Genomic DNA, 9,114 nt, shown 5'->3' with positions numbered 1-9,114 from the left:
CCTGAACCCGGGATGAATAAGAGCAGTGTTAGGCCCTGGGATTGTGCGCGCAGGGGGATGCTACTTGGCAGTGACATATTGCTGTGGGAATACGGCAACAAGCGGCAACTATTTAGCCTGAAGTAAAGTAATACAACAAGAAAGATTCAGGTATTAAAGAGCCGTTGCTGATACCCCACGTTTTTACTTTGGCTCCCGTAATATATGAGGTGCATACGTGTGCACGTATAAACTGACGACAAGTTTTACCAACTTTTTCCTCCGTTCCTTTTCAGCGTCTGACGTGATTGATAGCATAATCAACCCGGGGTGGATTTATGAACATTTACAGAAGACTCTGAGGCAAGTTTCATGTGGGACTGGGAGATTATGTGGTCTTGCCATGGAGGTAGGAACCAGTAAAACAAATAGCACGATCGGAGAAGTTGTCCTGCTTCCAATACACCTCATTAACTAACTCTTCCTCCGCTCACCCTTCTGAATACAAACATGCCGGTCCCCTATCGGCTCCATCTATTGCCTACAGATTTTATATTTAGACTTACGCAGGCTGCAATTAAACAAAATAGTTCTCATATGTAAAGTTCATAAACAGAGAAAAGTTCTGGCGGGATTTGTGAAGTGCTGCCAAGTCCCGTTCCCCTCCCTGCGTGCAGGGCCCTATTGATTTTAGGCGGGCGCGGGGAAGCCGAGCGCGGGCCGTGCCGCAGGCACCTCTGGCCACCGCGGGCTGCAAACTCTTCCGAACTTTGCAGGGTCGTCCCTTACGCTTGTCATTTGAGCGTGCCAGTCTTTGGCCGGGCTGGGAACCGTGGCCGCCCCCGGCAGGGAGTAGAGGGGTTAAAAATTCAGAGCCGATGGTTCAAATCTATATTGCAGATGTCCAACCGGCTCCCATCGCCGCTGGCCTGGCCACATGGCCCACCGGCCGGGGATGGCGGGAGCTGCGCTGGCCTCGCCACTCCTCTTTTGCTTCGAAAGCGGGTTTGAAGAAAGAAGGGAAAAAAAGGCAAAAAAAGGGGGGGGGGGAGAAAAGGAAAAAAAGGGAAAAAAGGAGAAAAAAGGGGAAAAAGGCAAAAAAAGGGGAAAAAAGGCAAAAAAGGGGGGGAAAAGCAAAAAAGGGGGGAAAAAGGCAAAAAAGAGGGGAAAAGGGGCAAAAAAAGGCCAAAAAAAAAAGGCAAAGAAAGGGAAAAAGGCGCAAAAAGGCAAGAAGCGAGCAAGCTGCGGTTGCAGAGGTGGGGCTGCCCACGGAGGAGGCCGGGGGTGCCGAAGCGGCGGCGGCCGCGCTCCGCTCCCCGGGGCCGGGCTCCCCTCCGCCCCGGCCGGCAGGGGATGCGCGCCGCCGCCCGCCGCCCGCTCCGTCCGTCCGTCCGTCCGTCCGTCCGTCCGTCCCCGTCCCCCCCCCCCCAAACACGGCACCGCGCTCCTTCACGCATCTTGCTATTCAGCCTGCGCCTTGCAGACAAGGTTACCCCAGAGCGGCTCTGTAATCCTTCACTGAAATAGGCTTTATTGATTGCTCTGGTCTATTGTTCCCTTTTCAAGTCCCCCAAGTTCAAGTTCATCCCGGTGTTACATCATGTCTCGTTGCTAGGGGCAACCAGACAGCCCCAGACGTGACTATCATTAGCAAGAGCCGCGCTGCGCCCTCCCACCGCCCGCCAGCCGCTCTGACGTAGCAGCCCCGCTGCAAACACATTGAAGTATTTATTCTGCCTAATTTATGACCTCCACAGCAAGAGAGACCCCCACTCCAAAAACCAACACTGTTGTATATTTAATTAATCTGTCTTTCTCTGGCACTTGGGAAAGTTAGACAAAGGTCTAATTATTGTGTGTCGCTCCCCACACTTTTCTTTTTGGGGTGACTATTTGCATGGGAAAAGAAACGGCGAGGCTGGGCGCGAGTCCCCTCCCTCCAAAACACCTTTTTTTTCTCCCCTGCCCTATTGACATTTCATGAAATACTTTAGCTGCTTAAGGGAATTAGAAAAAAAAAAATCTGATGTGAATGTAACTCCTTCTGAGTTGGTATTCAGTAACACAAATCAACTCATGACATGTTTAAATTTAAATGCTAACCACACACTCTGCGAGTTACTTTAAAGGTTAGTTTTTAATCAATAGAAGTTGCTGACTCCGGAGTTTTTAGCGGCGCAGTGCAGCTCTGGGGCCTTTGTCTAGCGTTGGGCTTTCAAACTTTTTTTTTTTTTCTTGAGATGATTTTAGCAATGATTTGCAGACACAGAGTGCTATTGTGCTCCTGACTAGCAACATGTCAATAAAGGAGTAGAGTTACCATGCACTAGGGTGTCAATATGACTCCTGCAGACACCGCTCGGCCCTAATACCAATGAAAAACTTAATTAACCCTTACAGGATCGACCCAAACCGCGCGGCTGTTTTTTAAACTTCCACCGCCTTTACTGAGAAGCTGCTTTTACAGGACCCGAACTGCGAGCACCTCGCCAACAGCTGCATCCCGCGTCGCCCGTTCCCGCAGCCCCGCTTGGATGAGATGTTTTATGGGCTGAGGCAGCAGACCAGCGAGACAGAGAGCGCATTTACCCATCACGTCCCACCAGCACCGCTCTCAGGATACCGTTTTAATTTAGAGCGTCTTACAGCTGAAACGCACACACAGAATGATCCTCCTTTTCTACTAATCATTTTAATATTAAGATCTCATATCCCCCTCAAGCCTCCTATACACGTCTAAGTCTTCCCGGATTAGGTCTGAAGAGCACCATTGTCCTTCTGAAGCACCTGTGAAACTTCCCTGAGAGGGGAGAGGAGCCCTCCGCGGTCAAATGAAAACGTCTAGGAAGCGTATTATGCATTCGGAGCCCCGATAGTTGGGATCTGTCAAGTTTTTTTTTTTCACGATTAGGGGGCTTACAGGGGAAGAAAGAAGCCCGGATTCCCTACATTCGGACGGCTGAAGTATTTTAGGACTTCTTTCAGAGCACTGCTCCACGTGGTGCAGGCTGCGCTCTCACGTCTAACCACCTTACCCATTTCATCCCTTCACGTTCCGTAACCTATCCGACTGCACCCAGACGGAGAACGGCGTATTGCCTTTCTTAATTTAAAATCTCCTTTTAAATCATGTGCACTATCACAATACGGTTAGGATGATATTATCTCCGCGCGTTTTCATAAAAGAGCCAGTATTTTATTTCCCCTCTATTTACTTTGCAGCACTATTCTCCCAGCGAGCGTAGAGCTAAATGAATACACCGGAGCTAAAGGTCCTACTCAGTAAAATTACTGCCACGCAGTTGTCAGTGCCACTACGGGTCTGTATTGTCCTGCCGAGCATCTCGCTGTCCTTCCCCAGTGCTCAAGGTGAAACATCAGAAAGAATTCTGCAGTCCGGTACGAGATCTTCGCTTCCCTTTCTCCAGTCAAATGAAGAAGTAATCTCATCAGGTTGAAAAGTGCTGACTAAGGATTTAATAAAGTGCCTGCAGATGTGTGTCATCTCTAAGGTATTCAACTCATGTAATGCAAAACAGTTCCACACCGAATGTGCTTATAAAATTCCATTTAACCATTGCAGAGCTCTATTTTACTGTTCTCGGAGGAGTATTATCACACTTTTTTTTCCCCCCTAATTTACAGCACCATGAAAGTTGAAACTCTGTGCTGCCAGTATCTGAGAATCCTCACAGTAGTAAGGTTTTATGAACCATAAACAATATCTACTTGACTGAATCCTAAACAGGAAGTCTGAAATGGCAATTACGTTTCTTTGATAGCGCAAGTCTATTTGTTTCTTATGCTCTTCTGCAGATACCAGAGACACACAAAAATCCTCAAGCCACTTCTGACAATCGGGTCCTTTGTACGGGAAGAACAGCAAGGAAACACTCCGCGATTCAGGATATTTAAAAGGAGAAAAGCTGAAAGTGCCTCATTGACTCCAGTAGCAGTTTCTGCCTGCGTCAGGAGCCCAGAAACAGGCCCATTGTTTATTAAAATCTTCTTAAACCAGCCTTCCTGCACGACGTGTTTCACCCCCGGCTCCCAAACCTCACCGTGAGCACCGCTCACGTGTTTTAAACCAGAAAGACAATCGTATGCAAACTTGTTAAATTTACTTCTACCTGCACATCTCCTGCCCTAACAATGAGACCTTTCAGCTCGCACAAAAAAGTGAGGGTTGTAAAGCGGCCCTATCTGTTTTTCAAATTAAAAAGTTAAACAAAAGTCCTCAAGGGCAAAGTTTAACGCTGCGGAAGGAGGTTGTTAATGTGGAATCCAGAACTGGGTGTGACAGTTGGCTTATTTCTCCGGGCGATGTAGGTTATTTAAGGACATTCACACGTTTGAAACTCTGACAGACTCCACACATAGGAGCTTTTGCTTCACCTAATCCACTTAGGGCTAACACCCGGTCTGCGCTAGCCATTTTCTTCAGGTTTCAGCCCGGTTCGGCTGCCTGGCGGCGGGATGGGTCGGTGCCATCGGGACTTCAAACGCGGCTGCCGTGCTGCTGCGGCCGTTGCTGCCCCGGGCACGGCTGCACTTGCAGGAAGCTATCGCTGCACGGGCCCGGGCGGGAAAATCCACCTTTGATAAGAGCCTAAATAAAAAAAAAACCCTGCAGCTTTAGAGCTCGCCGGCAAAGCGGCTGTTTGAGCAGCCGAGCTGAACCCGAGCCACGACCGTCGGGCACCTGCGAGGATTCATCACGGCGCATCAGTTCAGTTGTTTTGTTTGGGGATGACATTTCAGTCATCTCAAGAACTTCAAGGCAATCAAAAACATTAACCCCGGGAAGGTGAATCGGGGTAACGGGTCCTTCTGGTTGCAGAGATAAAACGAGAATGTAAACAGCTAGGCAGCAAAGCGGTCCTTTAGACATCCCCTTGTGAGAGGTCCCGGGAAGGCTCTTCCCCACGGTGGGTCATTTGAAAGCAAGGGGCCAAAACTGGGGCTTTGATGCAATTTCAAAAGGGCTGCCAGGGTGAGCGAGGCAGCGGCGCTTCAGCTTCTGGTGCGACTGGCTGGAGGGCTCCTGCAGATAAAGCAACTGCTTTTGGTTTACCCCACGTCTGGATTCGTCCCACTTTTCTATTGGTTTCTCCAGAGTTTCTCCAGGCATGAAATTTGATCCTACTGCATAAACCAAAAGGTGAATATTAAAGACAAGGTCACCTTTGTGCCTATGGAAGTTATTTTCTTAGAGCTAGGATTAATTATTTAGTAATTATATTTTCCAAAATGAAATACCAAAAGGGACGTAAGTAGCACGTTGGTCCTCCCCAAAGGGACATAAAACAGTGAGTGAATCTTCTGGTTGTCCAACATCTGCACCCAGGAGAGTCCCGTGCCCCACTGTGAGCATATTTATACTGTCTCAAGGAAGATAAAGCCCGTCCCGGGAGGGACACTAGTCTCCAGGCGATGTGTACAGTAGCTCTGCATCCAATAGCTTTTGCGAGAATGCCAATTGTGGCAAACTGCATTAAATTACGTGCAATAATTTTGTAGTATGGACTTCTGCCTGCTGACTATTAAAAATGTATAGTAGTCCAAACCACTTCTCTCCTGGGACCAACAAACTCACTTCAGGCAAGATTTCTGCTTGGGTTCAAACCTCAAGTTGGGAACAGCTAGTGTTTTTAACTAAGTCACCCCAAACCCTCCCAAACCTATGAAAACACACTCATACAGCAACTCCTGCTGTTGTTCCAGACATCTGAATGTTCCAGTAAAGTGTCCCAGCTGGCCCCAGATGTTTCTTAAGTATAAAGCAATGCTCTGAGCGCTGGACCCCCTGCCGCCCGAACCTGAAGCTCAGCGGATTAAAGATTGACTGCGCTATGACATATTCGCATTTAGCCTGAATATAATACAGCAAAGACTTATCAATGGCAAATGTTTGAAATGTAATCCAGCAAGCAGAGTAGGCTGGCACTTTGAATATGATGTATAAATAATGTATGGGAACTTAAGATCTAAATTAGATCTACAGGAAGAAAACTTTTCCTTTTCTCTGACTCTAAAAGAAAGTTCTCTCACAATGAGGTCATTTTTATGTCCGTCTTTCGGTTTGCAATTTTACTTTTAGACAGAGGGTCTTCCTTCTACTCCGGGAACATTTTGCGAGTTACAGTTTTCCTCCAGTTTTCTAAATAGCCAAGAAGCTCATTTATTTGTTAGTAAATTGACTTTGAAATCTGCAAAATAACTTCTAAACTTTGCGTGGTACACTGAAAGCTAACTGCAGTAACGCTAAACCGTAACCCTTGCTGTTTAAAAAAAAAAAAAAAGACAGTGGAGTGAAAGAGAGAGAGGAAAAAGAAAGGGAGAAAGAGAGAGAAACAATCCCATTTTGGTTTTTGTTAGAGGACGGCATACTACATAGATCAGAGACTTTTCAAAAAATAAAAACCCCCACTGTACACAAAGCACAGGAAAATGTGAGGAAAAAAGGAAAAACCTAAAAGCAGCTTAGAATGTGTTAACTCTGCCATTCTGTCAGCTTAAAGAGTATTTTATGCTTGATCAACAGCTCTCTTTTATTATGCTTTTCTTTCATTCATTCAAGACATCAAAGACCAGAACCACCAGTGTACCTGATCTACCAGAAGAACTTGTAAGGGTGTTCTAAAGAAACGGGGGTATTGGGAGCCAGACACCCCTGCGGACAAGGCAGTTCAAAGAGAATATTTCAACAATGATTACATTTTGTAAATCTTTGTACGAAAGACAGCTTATTTCCTGCTTTTTTCATGAAAAATAGATTCTATCCATTAAAGTGAGCCCACAGTATGAAAGTTACTTGAGATCTGAGGTACAGCAAGCGGATTAAGTGGATGGTGAGATGAAATCTTTGAGAGAGACGATGGCTTTCTCTGATATTTGTCGCTGCCGTAAGGTTTTCTGACTGGGATAGAAACTTTTTTTTTTATTATTTATTTGTAGACTTGCTGGTGGCAGTGAAGACATTTGTAAAAGCAAAATAAACCAAAATGAAACAGAAAGGAAAATCGTAACAAATAAAGGAACTAAGAAAACAAATGGCTGCAAAAACCTTTGGACATGTTTAAAAGAAAAACTATATATATTTGCCCCACTCCAAAAATCGCAGGCTAGCCATTTAAATCCAGCAGACAACTCCGAAGTGCAGCACACAGACCCAGGCCAGCTGTTTACTTTTCAAAGCCCGTGGTGGTTTCTGCATTGATAAACTATATAACCTCACACACACAGAAGGGATTTTAGCTATGCCAGACCTCATTGCTCTGTCCCAGTCTCTTTATGCGCTGTCACAGAATAAAAATGATTCTAACACAAACCCTGAAATAATGTCTTGCTCCAGAAAGGACATCTTTGTAGATATTTCCTGAGTTACTGCCAAAAAGAATTTTTTTCGCCCATTCATCCTTTCAAAGTTTTGCTATAAACATAGCCAAAATTGTTCGGGAGTAATCAGAAATGACCAAAATATGACCCACCAGCCAAGTACAGCTTTGGGGGGGAGGAAGCTGCCCCCACGCCTGTGGCCCGGCCAGCAGCCACCTCTGCCACCCCACCTGGGTGACACTCACCGGCACTGGCACGTCTCTTGCTCCCCTGGTACGTACATTGCCTTTTGCAAGGGAAGAAGAAAATAGCAGTACGTATTTTATCAAAGAAGCAAAAAGACGACTTTAAAACCCGCTTCGCGGTTTACGTCTACTATTGCGATTTAAAAGTAAATATGCTGCAAAGGGGTTTTTAAATTCTGCACTTTATGCCTCGCTTTTTGGACAGCCCTGTATTTTCCTCTGCTGCAAGCACAGTTAGATTTGCTAGAGAGTGCAACGCTTCAATATTTCTTATGCTAAATCTCACTTATTTCTTTCCTTTTATGAAATAAAGTGTGCATCGGGACTTGGATCCGCTTATAACTTCACGCCGGGAACTCCTGTGGAAACTGGGATGGCAGACGCACTGCTGCGACGGGACTTTCCGGCATTTTGCTAGGAAAAAAGCGAGCCCTTCGGGAACAGCCGTAAGCCCGTTCCTGAAACTACAGTGCCCGCGTTGTCCTCCGTTTCCCTGTGCCCCTGGACACGGCACAAAGCCGGTGGGTGCCGGGGGACCCCCCCAAGCCCTGACGGTGGGTGCGCGGGGCCGGCGGCAGCCCCGGCTCCCAGCCCCTCGCATCTGCGGTCTGCGCGTCCCAGGCTCCGGCAGCGCGTTTGCAAGTTCAAGTTCAGGTTTAAGCGAAATAAAACGCTCCTCGGGAGTCTGCAGCCAGCCCTCATTTACATGTGATCCCTCTGAACTTCGCCTGCGCCAGCGCGCCCTGTTTCCAGGGCCCGCCGAAGGAATGTTTTACAGTTAGAGCCCGCAGTGCTTTCTCAGGCATTTTAGACCCAGAGGCCCAAGTTTCAAGCTGCAGCATTAAAAGTTTCCACAGAGCTACTGCAGAGAGAGGGAGGAAGGGGGGTGGGAGGGAAATGAGGAGAACAATATCGTCTTAATTGTCTCTATATAGCTCCACAGTTAAAGTATTACTTTTTAAAGGGACATAATTTATTCTAGAGGCACGGTGTTATAACAACCAGTACATACTTTCACCGCAGCGTAACCCGCTCTATTCTTCATTGTGCTCTCCGGTTTTGTTGCTTTTGCAGAACTCCTTGTTACCCAGTCCCCTATACTGTACTTACAGTTTTATTCAATTTAAGCCAGTTCCTGCAGTCCTCAGGCGAGCAAAACTCCCCTGAAGCCTCAGGAGTTTTGCCTGCACCAGGACTGCAAAAATAATCTCCCCGCAACCACCGTTTCCCCCAAAGTTTCTTTACTTTTATTGCTTTAGACAATCGGCGAAAGTCATCCAAAGAAAATCAACCCCCAGTCTGGGCCTCCCAAGCTCCGTTTGCAGCGAGACAGCCTGAGCGCGCACACACGTACACACACGCACACACACACACACTCGCTCGGGGGGTTTGCCCCCCGGACTCTCCTTCCCCGTCCCGTGCCGGCGGGGAGCGACGGAGCGACTGGAGCTACGTGAGGGGGGCCATGGGGCCGAGGGGTCCCAGCGGGACGGGCTGCTCTGCCGGCAAATTGCTGCAGAGTCTCCGGCTCTTTGCTCTGCACAGTTTGGGG

General features: G+C 47.4%; 1 protein-coding gene across 14 annotated transcripts in view; it reads right to left on the bottom strand.

Annotated features, from left to right (window-relative positions):
* The window catches only part of NFIA (nuclear factor I A), a 360,756-nt gene that overhangs the window by 8,087 nt on the left and 343,555 nt on the right, over positions 1-9,114 (bottom strand). The gene's annotated exons all lie outside the window — the stretch shown is intronic.

Source organism: Harpia harpyja, chromosome 11, assembly GCF_026419915.1.
Source record: "Harpia harpyja isolate bHarHar1 chromosome 11, bHarHar1 primary haplotype, whole genome shotgun sequence".
Taxonomy (NCBI): Eukaryota; Metazoa; Chordata; class Aves; order Accipitriformes; family Accipitridae; genus Harpia; species Harpia harpyja.
Note: the sequence above shows the minus strand (reverse complement) of the source record. Positions and strands in the feature narration are given on the sequence as shown.